Here is a 14,861-nt window from a genome sequence, read left to right as displayed (position 1 = left end):
ATTAAAACTATTTGGCAGTGTAGGCAGTAATGCTTTACAGGGATAAAAGTTTCAAAAACAGAATTTCTTAAATGTCATAATAAATGTAATTACAGACAGTTCCTGGTTATTGGGGGTTGGTTCCATTCCCAATGGCGTGACGATAATCGAAAATCGCCAATAATAGCACAGAGTCCAAGTTATCGGCACCAATAACAAAGGCTCAGCATTGCTGATAAGCAGGGATCAACGCTGAAAATTCAGTCATCATTCATCACTAAACAAGCCCCATAAACTCGGATCACTGATAACCGAGGCCGCCAATAACCAAGGGCTGCTTGTATCAATAACATAATTTACTCCATTTCAAATCCCTGGGAAATTAAAACTAAATTAAATATTTCAACTCTTTTTACTGTAATAGTCTTTGTAAACACCACAGAAAACTGGAGACTGCTCTCAACTACTCAATGTTTTCTATGGAAAAACGACAACAGTCAAAGAAAAAGGAAACTGTATAAAAATAGACTCCATAACAAAAATGGGAATTTCTATAAGAAAAAACTTCATCCTTCTTCAAGAAGTGTTATTACTGTTATCTGACTCATATTTCCAGTATCAAAAGTCACATAAAATTTAAAGCTGAACATAATGCCATGTCTTGAGATCTTGAGTCTGTCTACTGGCTATATTGCAATCGACAACAATGAGCAGTCAAATCCCTCTAAACTTAATAATGAAATCATTCTGTACTGCAATATAAAACAGAAAAACAGTGGACTTTGGTTTGTTAATCACTTTTGGTCACTAAATCATACTGTTTTTAATACTTAATATTCAATGGTGCATGGCAAGTCTAATGCATACATTCAATGCAGATATTCACTAACCAGGATATAATTTGAACTTAAATTATACATTTCTGAATAATTAAAAAATTTCTGATACCCTGAGAACACAAAGATTTCATATGTCTTCTGCATCATCAAATTGTCCTGTTTCCATTGCTTCACCATCATCATTTTCCAAATCTGCAAATGAAAATATTCTTTAATCAAAATGAAGATAAACTGTAAAGCATAGCAGGTTACGTAGAAAGGGCAAGAGGTAAGCTTGCCATAAATTAATTGTTTTAAACAAGTGAACTCTTGATTGTGAAGAACTTTGTTCAGAATTTAACAATATCTTTATTTCACAACATCTGGTAGCCACTGAAAATATAAAAATCTCCACCCAACCACAAAACTCATAAATTTCTTAAGGGATGCACGAGTTATTTGCCCTCTTATTTTCCTCTTATCTCTACATGATATATAGGTTCCAGTAGTTCATTATTTATGTAAGCTTCCTACACTTCATGTAAGGTGTACTTTATCTGCTGGACAATTATATTCTAATTCCATAAGTTATGCCTAGAAATATGACTTGCATAACAAGCGAACATCTGGTGTTGGTTCAGAGTACTATTGTAATAAGTGTAACAGGAATTATTCTCTTTAACTTATCTTACAGCAGTGTCTGTGGCTGTAAGATTTTCAACAGATTTATTCACTAGTATGAATGAAATAAGTAAAATACAATTTAAGATGTTACTATAGAGTACAGGCAGTCCCCAGTTATCGGCTTTTTGGTTCTATGAAGCTTGTCCAATATTTTCATGACTGGGGTTTACCCACCGTAGGGTTTACAGCGGCAGCGTCTGATTATCGACGGCTAAGTCTAAGACCTGTGAGACCCTCATAAAATATAAACATAATGGACATGCATCTTTTCTAGGATCTTTTAAAAAATTATGCTTTATTTCACTGTATCCAATAATAGTGTAAGTAGCCTCACATTACTATTTGTATTAGAAAGTATACAAACAAAGTGATCAATGGTTTGGTTTGGAAAAATCAGCCGTGGGTGGAGGCAAGTTTATTTTGCCGTATTTAAATCAATTCAGAGCAATATTCTTGCTTCTAGTTAAAGTAAATAAATCTCTTGAAACTCCATTTATATGGGACAAGGTTATTTTTTGTTATATGAAGTGTTTACGAGTTGAAATATGACTTAAATACATTTTGTTAACAAGATTTAGATGTTTTTTTTTGTTAATAGACGGTGCCATTGTCTGCTTATCGGCAGCTTAGCCCGAGAGCCGTGAGACCCTCATAAAATTCAAACATAATGAATACGTATGCATCTTTTCCTTGGATCTTTGAAAAAGTTATGCTTTACTTTACTGTAGATTAGATTATTAAATTTTTGGCACATAGCCATTTACTTTACTGTATCCAGTAATACTGTATGTAGTCTCATATTACTATTGTATACTATAAATACAAAGAAAGAGACCAATTGAGAAACAAATCCACAATTATGTGGATTTGTTTCTCCATTTGAAGACTCGTGCTACTATGAGGATTTTTAAATTAACCCTCTTACGCCTATTGGACGTATTGTACGTCGAGATAAATTGTCTCCCGGGTGCCGATTGGACGTATTAAACGTAGACATAAAAAAAGTTTTTTTTTAAATTTGCGGAAAAATACTTATAGGCCTACCAGCTGAAAACTTTTGAATCACGCACCTTGGGGGAAGCTGGGAGCTCACGGATCAAGGCGTTGTTTTGTTTACAATCGTTACACAGGCGCGCAAGCGCGAATTTCTTTCTTATCGCACTAAAAAGTATTAGTGACACATCTCAAATTATTTTGTCACTATGACATAATTTTGCACCATTTTAAATATATTCTAGTAATATTCAATCATTTACCTTCATTTTGCAACAAATTGGAAGTCTCTAGCACAATATTTTGATTTATGGTGAATTTATGAAAAAAAAAAATAATAAAATTTTCCTTACGTCCGCGCGGTAACTCTTCCGAAAAAATCATACGTGCGATTGTCGTAATGTTTGCACCATTTTAAATTAGCCGTTACATAAAGTTTTATATATGAAAATGTGCGCAATTTCATGTAGAATACAACAAAAAAATAATTGAAGGTTGTAGCTTTTCTCATTTTTGAAATATTTGCATATAAATCACAATAAATAGAAAAAAAACCACGTTCGGTCAACTTTGACACTACCGAAATGGTTGAAAAAACGTAATTGTAAGCTAAAACTCTTACAGTCTAGTAATATTCAGTCATTTATTGTCATTTTGAAACAAATTCGAAGTCTCAAGCACAATATTTAGATTTATGGTGAATTTTTAGAAAAACTTTCCTTCCCTCAGTGCGCAGATTCTTCGCCGCAAATCTCCGAAATGCGTACGTTGCATTCTCGGAATATTTGCTCTGTTTCATATTAGCTGTTTCATAGAGTTTTATATATGAAAATGTGTGCAATTCCATGTAGAATACAACAAAAAATAATTGAAGGTTGTAGCTTTTCTCATTTTTGAAATATTTGTATATAAAAAACTATATAAAAAATTAGACATTCGATAAACTTTAACTCATCCGAAATGGTCGAAAACTGCAATTGTAAGCTAAAACTCTTACAGTATAGCAATATTCAATCATTTATCTTCATTTTGAAACAAATTGGAAGTCTATAGCCAATATTTAAGATTAAGGTGAATTTTTGAAAAAAACTAAAATTTTTTACGTCCGCGCGTTACGAATTCATGCATTTTTGTGATAATATTTTCTCTGTGTTGCTTTGATCATTTTACAATGTGTTATATACCAAAATGATTGCAATTTAGTGTTCAATACAACAACAAAAATTAACTCGTTAGCTTTAACCGTTTTGCTCACAGCGCGATTTGAATACAATTATATATGAAATTTTGTTTTTGCGCTATCATATATCGCATTATTTATATACGATAATATTTTTTTTCATTTCTGATGGTTGCATACTAAACTTCAGGAAATGACAAAAAAAGGAGCCAAAAATTAACTCTTAATCTTGAAAACTAAGCGGGCTGTGATTTTTTTAAACATATTTTTTCCGCTTCGGCGCTCACTCCGAGACCCCCTCGGCATACGGGAGACAATTTTCATTATACCCCTTTGGTGTTTAAGGGTTAAACAGGCTAGTAGAGTGTCTATAGAGGTCATGGTCAAATACAGGGTCAAAATAGGTGTATATATTTGAACTTGACAAATAAACTATGATACCATAGTCATGAAAGTCATTAACGATTTTCTCTCTCTTTCTCTCTTAAAGCGAGCTTTCGTCTGGAGCTGCCAGACATCCTCGGGCTGGGAAGCTGAGGGTGAACTGATCTTGGTGCGGTTTCTGTCCTCGTTGTATCTGTGGGTGACAGCAGGGGGTCTGCCCCATGCTTGTCTCTTATTGGCTGGTGGCGGTGAGTCTGTTTTCATTGGTTGCCTAAGCCAGGTCTCAAGCCACTTTCTTCGAGCCGATGGTTGCGTTGCAGCATATCCTGCAGCCGCCTGGACCTCCTGAGCGGTGCTGTAACGTTGATGGGCGTTGCGCTACACTGTGGGACATCACAGCTAATTTGATTTCCATCGGCTGCACGAGTACCTCGCTCGGGGGCGTTGTCTTCCATAGAGTTGTCATGATCAGTGGTGTCATTGTTGGTGGCAGGTCTTCTCATACTCGTAGGGAGGAGAAATTCTTCCTGCGTTGTATTCAGTATAAGTTTTATTTGCTGGATGAGGAGCGCCTCAAGCAGGCGCAACCAACGGGCATCAGGGGTTCCCGATGATTTTCATGTTCTGTATGATGACATCCTGGGAGATGGCCTCCTGATGTTTGGTGTGGGCGTGATTCTTGGGCGAGGCACGAGAGTCTCTTCGACAGTCGCTTGGTAGTCATACCTACGTAGGCGCCGCTGCATTCGCAGACTGGGCATGTATACTGGTACACTACATGCGTCTGCTTCAGGGGTTCTCGTACCTGTGGAGAAAGGTTATTTTTCATAAGGTCGCGCGTCCTCCGATTCTGGTAATATATGATTAAGACAAGTATGAGAAGACCTGCCACCAACAATGACAACTCTACGGAAGACTACGCTCCCCCCGAACCGAAGGTACTCCTGCAGCTGATGGAAATCAAATTAGCCGTGATGTCCCACAGCGTTGCGCAACTCCCATCAATGTTACAGCGCCGCTCAGGAGGTCCAGGCGGCTGCAGGATATGATGCAACGCAACCATCGGCTCGAAAAAAGTGGCTTGAGACCTGGCTCAGGCAACCAATGAAAACAAAGACTCACCGCCACCAGCCAATAGGAGACAAGCATGGGGCAGACTCCCTGCTGTCACCCACAGATATAACGAGAACGGACACCGCACCAAGATCAGACCACCCTCAGCTTCCCACCCCGAGGATGTCTGGCAGCTCCAGACGAAAGCTCGCTTTGAGAGAGAGAGAGAGAGAGAGAGAGAGAAAATCGTTAATGATTTTTTTTTTCATATTTCATGACTATGGTATCATAGTTTATCTGTAAAATTCAAATATATACACCTATTTTGACCCTGTATTTGACCATGACCTCTATAGGCGCTCTACTAGCCTGTTAAGTAGCACGGAAAAAGCCGCTATTTGCAAAACTAGAGAATCTCTACTAGTGTAACACTGCTGAAGTAGCCATTACTTTTAATAAAGTATGCTTGAGAGAGGGTGTACTTCCTAAGTATAATAATAATAATAATAATAATAATAATAATAATAATAATGTGGAAGTTACTAACAGGTATCATCACCGAAAGGCTATACAACTACCTAGAGGATACAAACACCATCCCTCACCAACAGAAAGGCTGCAGAAGGAAGTGTAGGGGCACAAAAGACCAGCTCCTGATAGACAAAATGGTAATGAAGAACAGTAAGACGGAAAACTAACCTAAGCACGGCATGGATAGACTATAAGAAAGCCTTCGACATGGTACCACACACAAGGCTAATAGAATGCCTGAAAATATATGGGGCAGAGGAAAAAAACCATCAGCTTCCTCAAAAATACAATGCGCAACTGGAATACAATACTTACAAGCTCTAGAATAAGACTAGCAGAGGTTAATATCAGGAGAGCTTCCAGGGCAACTCACTGTCCCCACTACTCTTCGTAGTAGCCATGATTCCCATGACAAAAGTACTGCAGAAGATTGATGCTGGGTACCAACTCAAGAAAGGAGGCAACAGAATTAACCATCTGATGTTCATGGACGACATCAAGCTGTATGGTAAGAGCATCTGTATGGTAAGAGCATCAAGGAAACAGATACCATAACCCAGACTGTAAGGATTGTATATGGAGACATCAGGATGGAGTTTGGAATAGAAAAATGTGCCTTAGTCAATATACAAAAGGGCAAAGTAACAAGGACTGAAGGGATAAAGCTACTGGATGGGAACAACATCAAACACATAGATGAGACGGGATACAAATACCTGGGAATAATGGAAGGAGATATAAAACATCAAGAGATGAAGGACACGACCAGGAAAGAATATATGCAGACTCAAGGCGATACTCAAGTCAAAACTCAACGCTGGAAATATGATAAAAGCCATAAACACATGGACAGTGCCAGTAATCAGATACAGCGCAGAAATAGTGGAATGGACAAAGGCAGAACTTTGCAGCATAAGACCAGAAAATGAGGAAATATATGACAATACACAAAGCACTACACCCAAGAGCAAATGCGGACAGACTATACATAACACGATAGGAAGGAGGGAGGGGACTACTAGGCATAGAGGACTGCGTCAACATCAAGAACAGAACACTGGGGCAATATATGAAGACCAGTGAAGATGAGTGCTCAAGAGTGCATGGGAAGGACTGATAAAAGTAGACGAAGACCCAGAAATATACAGAGACAGGAGAAAGACAAGCAGACCAGAGGAATGGCATAACAAACCAATGCACGGACATTAAATGAGACAGACTAAAGAACTAGCCGGCGATGACATGTGGCAATGGCTACTGAGGGGAGAGCTCAAGAAGGAAACTGAAGGAATGATAACAGCGGCACCAGATCAGGCCCTAAGAACCAGATATGTCCAAAGAACGATAGATGGAAATAACATCTCTCCCATATGTAGGAAGTGCAATATGAAAAATGAAACCATAAACCACATAGCAAGCGAATGTCGGGCACTTGCACAGAACCAGTACAAAAAGAGGCATAATTCAGTAGCAAAAGCCCTCCACTGGAGCCTGTGCAAGAAACACCAGCTACCTTGCAGTAATAAGTGGTATGAACACCACCCTGAAGGAGTGATAGAAAACGATCCAGCAAAGATCCTCTGGGACTATGGTATCAGAACAGATAGGGTGGTACGTGCAAATAGACCAGACGTGACGTTGATTGAGAAAATCAAGAAGAAAGTATCACTCATTGATGTCGCAATACCATGGGACACCAGAGTTGAAGAGAAAGAAAGGGAAAAAATGGATAAGTATCAAGACCTGAAAACAGAAATAAGAAGGATATGGGATATGCCAGTGGAAATTGTACCCATAATCATAGGAACAGTAGGCACGATCCCAAGATCCCTGAAAAGGAATCTGGAAAAACTAGAGGCTGAAGTAGCTCCAGGACTCATGCAGAAGAGTGTGATCCTAGAAACGGCGCACATAGTAAGAAAAGTGATGGACTCCTAAGGAGGCAAGATGCAACCTGGAACCCCACACTATAAATACCACCCAGTCGAATTAGAGGATTGTGATAGACAAAAAAAAAAAAAAAAAAAAAAAAAATCAAAAAAAAAAAAAAAAAAAAAAAAAAAAAAAAAAAAAAAAAAAAATTTTATATATATAATATTAATATATTATATAATTATATTTATATATAATAATAATATATTATTATATATAATTAATTAATAATAATAATCATAATAATAATAATAATAATAATAATAATCCTCAGCTGAATAAAAATTCATATTATGTAGTATGAAATTCAACAAGTACCATAAGATAACGATTTTCAACTAGGGTATATATTTGTTATTATGCCTAATCCCGGGATTTCCCTGGCTGGTCACCGGCAAGTAGTTCAACATGCCACTAAGTGTGCAAAGACATGCATTGAACATGATGGTCCACTGGCCACGGCGTGACCGCACCCATCTACGTCGATGGTGGTACCATGCATGTTATGCGGCAATGCAGGCCGCAGCGGTTATTATTAATAGGGGTTAGTTTTTTCAGACATCTGAGTCTCAAGTAGACTTCTCGGGTCTGGGTTGGGGTCGCAGCGGTAATATTTGCACGCACACGAAAGATGTGAAACAAAAACCACATAAGATACACAAGTTGACTGCTGTCTGTGTCACCTGCAGCAAAACACAGTGAAAGGGCCTTAAGGTGTTGTTAACCAGTCTAGGGCACTGTAAGGTGGATTGCAGCGCCTCTAGACTTTCAAATTTCAGTTATCAGCAATTTTCAGTTACCGTCAAGCAACCAGGAACGGAACCTTGCTGGTAACCTGGACTACCTGTCATATCTAATAAGCTTCCTATATTATTTAAATAATCTATTTTGCATCTAGCTCCTTTGACTTCTATTACGTGAATGAATTATGAAATTTAGGCTATACATAAACCCAAATAATAAAGCAATTTCAGCCATTCATATAGATAATAATATATATATTATAGATATATATATATATATATATATCTATATATATATGATATATAATATAATATTATTAGATAGATATATATATATATTGTTATATATATATATGTATATATATATATATATATATATATATATATATATATATATATATATATATCATATATATATATATTATATATATATATATAATATATATAGATAGACAGATAGATATTAATAATTCAAGAAAGTTGTGTCAAAGTACAATTAAAAGGCATAATTTCAACTTACTACCTTCCATGTTGTCTTCATAAGTTCCTGACATATGGAAGCCATTTTGTCCAGGGTCACTTACAATGTAATCACCTTCATCATCATTTTCTTCACCTATTTCTGAAAGGGAAATCTATTATAAATTTGGTCTATATGACAATAAAAACAAGAAAACTCTTTTTAAGAAAAAAAATAATTATTCTGATATTTATTTTTACTAATTACTGTGGAGATCAAACATGAATCCTAAATAGCATAATTATATTAAAACATTGATAATACAGTTAATGCGATTGATTTTTATTCTCAAGAGTAGGCATAAAAATTCTCTTAAATGAAAGAAAAGCTGGAAAAAGTGAAAGATGGACACAGAATACTAAAAACAATTCAGAAAGACAGGAACATAAGGAAGCCATATAGAAAGTGCAAAATACTGTAGCTTCAAAAACATTAAAGGAGTTCTGCCACAGCACATAAAAAAACAGTATCCCACTTAGCACACCCACTCTGGTACTTCTTGCATCAGCTTTCCTTCTCCCTTGTGACTGTGTCCCATCCTCTTCTATCTGAACAGTCTCACTTACTGATCAACGGATATTACTTCTTTTATCCTCTTGTTGGGTTGGTTTACTCTACCCACCATTCAATATTTCATACTATTTTGAGGACCATTTTCAAATCCTATGTCAATGTCAGTCTGATAATGAAACCAATAGCCACTAAACCAGTGGTTCTCAACCTTTATGTGACCATGTCCCCTCTAAGAGTCAGTCCTTCCTTCCACGCCCCCTTGCATATGTGAGTAAAATTCCCTCCCAACCTTGGAAAAAAAAAAAAAAAAGAGAGAGAGAGAGAGAAAAGGATGAGGTTACGAGGAATAGGGAGAAAGGTCAATAGTGGAACCTCTACATACGAAAGTCCCTACGTACAAAAAACTCAGGTTACGAAAGCTAAGACGAAGATTTTTTTTGCTTGTGTATGAAAATAATTCAGGTTACGAAAGGGTAAAGTTCGAGATTTGCCCGGGGCAGCCCAGAACAATTTTAAAACTAGTGCGCCGCCAACTCAATAGACTCGCCACCATCCTCCCGCTCTCCCACTAGTTCCTGATGCTAGTCCCTGCCGTAAGATCCTGCTCTCCTATTGGTCAGCATCTGTCCCATCATGCCTCTATGTAAAGGTGTTCCTTGACCATTTTTTGCGGCAGTGTTATTGTAAACACCATTCAGCGGCCGCCAAACAAACGTCTCATAGGCATAGGGCTGACCCAAGAATCTACCTTAAGTGAACCAGCTATAGTGTAGTAGACTCGAGGAAAGTAACATTATTAGGTGATACTTTGCATTTTTTGGTTAACTTTTGAATATTAGTTCTTCACTTTTGTTAACAGAATAATAAGAATATAATAGATAATTTTGTATTCATTTTTCCCTAGGGCTCGCGCCTCCCCTAGAAATTGCTGACGCCCCGCAGGTTGAGAACCACTGCACTAAAAGTCATCCAGCTTTTAATTATTGTGTGTTTTTTTAATATTAAATAAGTAAATGAGTTTCAGATTGAGAAAAGTAAGAGTGCACAGTGAACTGTAAAAAAAAAAAATAAATAAAATAAAATAAAAAAATAAAAATGAAAAAAAATCTACAGGGGCAAATGTTTCCTAGGTAATTCTCCTTTTAACTGACCACCCTAATGGCAATTTAGATTCAGTCTAAAATGCAAAGGTATTCAAGACTAACCATCCTCAGATTGTCATCTTCTGGATTAGGGTGAAGTGCCTGACAATCGCTGAGATTTTTGTACATGGGTTCTAATGCCATGTGATCTGCTGGTACAAAATCTAATTTCAGTCATTCCAGCCTCATCTTCATCATCTGATTCTCTATCTTCGTCTTCTTCTGCAAGAAATTGAAATTCTATTAATGAAACCCAATCAAGACAATTAATAAAAAAAAGGGACAAATAACCAAATTTTGAAGTAATTCGTATTTTTCATAGGAATACAAACCAGACCCTTTTCTCAAAATCCTACCTCTACCACCCCCCAACATAGTCTGGGAAGTCGAAAGAAAATATGCTCAGGAATGGCAGGGAAGTGGGGGTTTTTTCCCCTACCCACCATCTACTATTGGTTAACTACCTTCTTACCAAGTTTCAAAAACTGATTCCACTCATCCTGAGGAATACTCCTTCGTTAAAGGCGATGGTGTGTATTCCTCTATACAAAGATGTAGTCATTACTCTACTTCATATATACTGCATAAAGCAGATAATTAATATATTGGGTCACATACAGTTTTAGAAAAAACTTGTGAAGTAACGTACAGTCAACCAATCCTCTAAAAAAAGATTATAACTGGCTATTCAGATACGCAGTTCAAATACCAAAGACCCCATCCAAAAAAATTCACAAGTGCTTAGTATTTTAATAGTTCAAACACCAAATGTGTACCCTAAACTATCATCTACACAAAATATAAAATTTTCATAATAAAATTGGTTATTTGGATACTACCTACTGTTAAAGTTAGCTATATCTCCCTGCCTATTAGGCAAGTCGGCATTCAAACTAAACATCAAATAGCTGTCTGGATGACTGTCTAGTTTACCTGTTCTCCACCAGGTGTGTTTAAAATGTTTTAGCTCTAGTCAGAAATCTCCTTGATAGCCCACTAAGTTGTGGGGAGGCTGGGTGGGTCTACTTCAACAGTATGTAAGTATCCAAATAATAATTCTTTATTATGAAAATTTATATTTGTGATGAATCATACCTACTGTTAAAGTTAGCTGATTCCCACATTAGGAAGAGGACGGTGGGTAGTGCGGCTAGACATAAATCCACTCAGCTTTTCGTGCTAAAGGTTTCTTGCATGAAACCCAAAACATTCTCACCTGATCTGGGAATCCTTGCTGGAGTTTACCACCACCAGAAGTTAGATTCCATTCACGGGAGCAAGGCTCTAATACATATGCAAGCAAAGAACAGCCTTGTGGAGAAAACCGCTTTGATTCAGCCAGAATGAAACACAAGCGTAATGAGGGGACCCCTGTGCCTGGTCCAAAAGCCCTATAAAGTGACAATCACTTAAATAAATACCTTTACGATATAAAAGTATACACTCCTATACAAAATTTGTACCTTCATGCTCCCCAAAATATTAAAATCCGGAATTTAAAGAGAGCCCAAAGAATTGCTCTTTTTTTGGTTTAGGAAAAGACTACCCACTACTAGTAGTGGATTAAGGGCTTTACTGTTTTTCAAACACGATTCTGTATACTTAAGGTAGTGAGCGAGTAAAAAACTGAATTGTACTGCACCACATCAATCCTATTCTGAAGTGAAACAAATTGACATAACACTAAATGAAGTTACAACTGCTGCTCACATTATGAATGTTTACATTCAATAAGGTAGAAGATATGGAGCTAGTTCTCCTGTACTAGCCTATTCAATACATCACAGAGGACCTCGTGTTCCTTGACAAAGACATTATAAGTTTCTAAAAAACACAACACAAAAAGTTAACTTTGTTTCTCCCGGGCTTAACCTTCAAAATACATTCTAGGTTTTCTCCCAAACCCACAAAACAAAAAGTTAACTTTGCCTTCAAGCTTAACCATTAGCAAAGACTAAAACTTTGCAGTGTTACCTGCAAATTTTTTAATTTCAGCTCCTGTGCAAGAGAAACTATAGCTATGTAATTACCTGGTAAGTTATTGTGTTGCCGTTTCTCATTCAAATAACCAAGCAACTCAACTTTAGCAGGAAAACTTTCATCCAAAATTACATAATCTAATGCTTTAACATACCTTCTCGTGGTTCCATTCTTTACATCTATCATTATGGTAGAGACAGGGGAAAGAAAGCTTGCAGGATCCCGACTGACAGCATGAATAGCAATATGAGGATATTCCAATGACAATCCTGTATCATCTCCATCCTTCACCCATGTCACGCGACTGTAATAAAAGTAAAGGGCTCAAGATCATTAAAATTTTGGGAAATGTATTGTCAATCCTTGTCAACAATGAATATCAAGACATTTACACAAGCAATCAAACTAAACAGTGAATATCAAGTGATGCATAAATGAAACTGCAATCAATGTCATTAACATCCATTCAAAAATTACCTTAAAAATCTAGTAAACAGATAAGTACAGACAAACAATATCACATCTACACTTACATCAATAAGCAATTTAAAAATAATGTAATAAACACAAAAAAAGTTCTTTGGAAAATGTTAAGAATATAGAGTACAAAATATAAGGAACTTTCACAGAAATAATCATCTAGTATTTATATCAAAAGGAAGAAAGTGTTGCATCATGCCAAAGCATCATGAAGTGATAATCATGAAATAACCTAACAATGTTATGTGATGAAAACTACCTGTGTTAGGTCTTATCCAATAAGACAATCTAAGGGATCAAATTAGATTATGCAATTGCTTGTGAAAATCTGGCTATGACAGCGTGATAAAGTCCAAACATTGGTCAGTGGGGATATTTATTGGTTAACTGTATGTAAAACTTTGTAATATTATGCCTAAATTAATTTTCACTTTTATGGATACAGATGCATTTGTAAATCTCAACTCCTAGAGCAAATGGCAATTGATTCTTTCTGCCCACCCTATGTAATTAAATTGTACATGGAATATCAAATACTGGATGGAATTCCTAAACTGTTAAACAGCTTCTAGTAAGTCTAAGTTCTTTGTAGCATTCCTATCTGAATTTTATTTTCCATTTGTTCTTTTGGCCCTTTCCACCAAACTGCTTATCATCCTAAAAATGATATTGTCATGATACAAGTATTTTTATACATACTTACCTGACAGATATATACTTAGCTATAGACTCCGTCGTCCCCGACAGAAATTCAAATTTCGCGGCACACGCTACCGGTAGGTCAGGTGATCTACCGCCCTGCCCTGGGTGGCAGGACTAGGAACCATTCCCGTTTTCTAATCAGATTTCTTCTCTTCCACCTGTCTCCTGCGGGGAGGCTGGGTGGGCCATTAATCATATATATCTGTCAGGTAAGTATGTATAAAACTTTATTGTATCATGACAATATCATTTTTATCACATTCAACTTTCCTGCCAGATATATACTTAGCTGATTAGCACCCATTGGTGGTGGGTAAGAGACAGCTAACTACTGAAATAGACAGATAAACAACATATGTTGTAGGTATTAATAAACCTTGGTTCCTACCTGATTAGGCGGAAGACTTCATGGCTACTGCCCAGGAGTCTGCTTCGCCTCAAGAGCCTCAGCGAGATATTGATCTATGACTAAGAGTTCTTGTGGGTCTGCCAATGGGGTCTTTATCCACTTACTCGGCAGAGCCTAAAGGCCTTGTCATTGGGTGCTATTCCACTAACATGACAAATACATTGTTTCAAGGAGCACAACCCGATCCCGATCACCTGATCCTAACATCCATGTTAGTTCTAAGATTGCAAGGAGTTATCCCCAAACTCCCTACAAACAACCAATAACTCGAAACATAAAATCACGTACACTTTATAACAAAACACAAAAAAAAAATTTTGTACCCCCTAACAGCCATATATACCCCTGGTCCCCTACCAGCAAAGAAACCAGCCGCCTGTGCGACATCAGCACGCTTGCTAATAGGAAACCAAGCACATATCTGACAAGAGGGTTTATGTACATTTAAGATAAAATATTTTAAGGATCAGTCCTTTGCTCCAAGTCCCCAGTACTGTATCTGCTGATACAAATGGACCGAGAGAGAAGCATTTCTCATAGGTCACCCTCACATCCTTCAGGTAATGAGATGCAAAAAACTGAATTGCATCTCCAATATGATATTGTTATGATACAATAAAGTTTCATACATACTTACCTGGCAGATATATACATAGCTATCGACTCCCGTCGTCCCCGACAGAAATTCAAATTTCGCGGCACTCGCTACAGGTAGGTCAGGTGATCTACCGCCCTGCTCTGGGTGGCAGGACTAGGAACCATTCCCGTTTTCTAATCCAGATTCTCTCTTCCACGTGTCCTCCGCGGGGAGGCTGGGT

At 37.1% G+C, this 14,861-nt stretch overlaps 1 pseudogene; it reads right to left on the bottom strand.

Moving 5' to 3' along the window:
* Positions 1-372: 372 nt before the first annotated feature.
* Positions 373-14,173, bottom strand: LOC135221256 (methylosome subunit pICln-like; annotated as a pseudogene).
* Positions 14,174-14,861: the final 688 nt, after the last annotated feature.

This window comes from Macrobrachium nipponense, chromosome 2 (assembly GCF_015104395.2).
Source record: "Macrobrachium nipponense isolate FS-2020 chromosome 2, ASM1510439v2, whole genome shotgun sequence".
Lineage (NCBI taxonomy): Eukaryota > Metazoa > Arthropoda > Malacostraca > Decapoda > Palaemonidae > Macrobrachium > Macrobrachium nipponense.
This window is presented reverse-complemented; position numbering and strand designations above follow the sequence as displayed.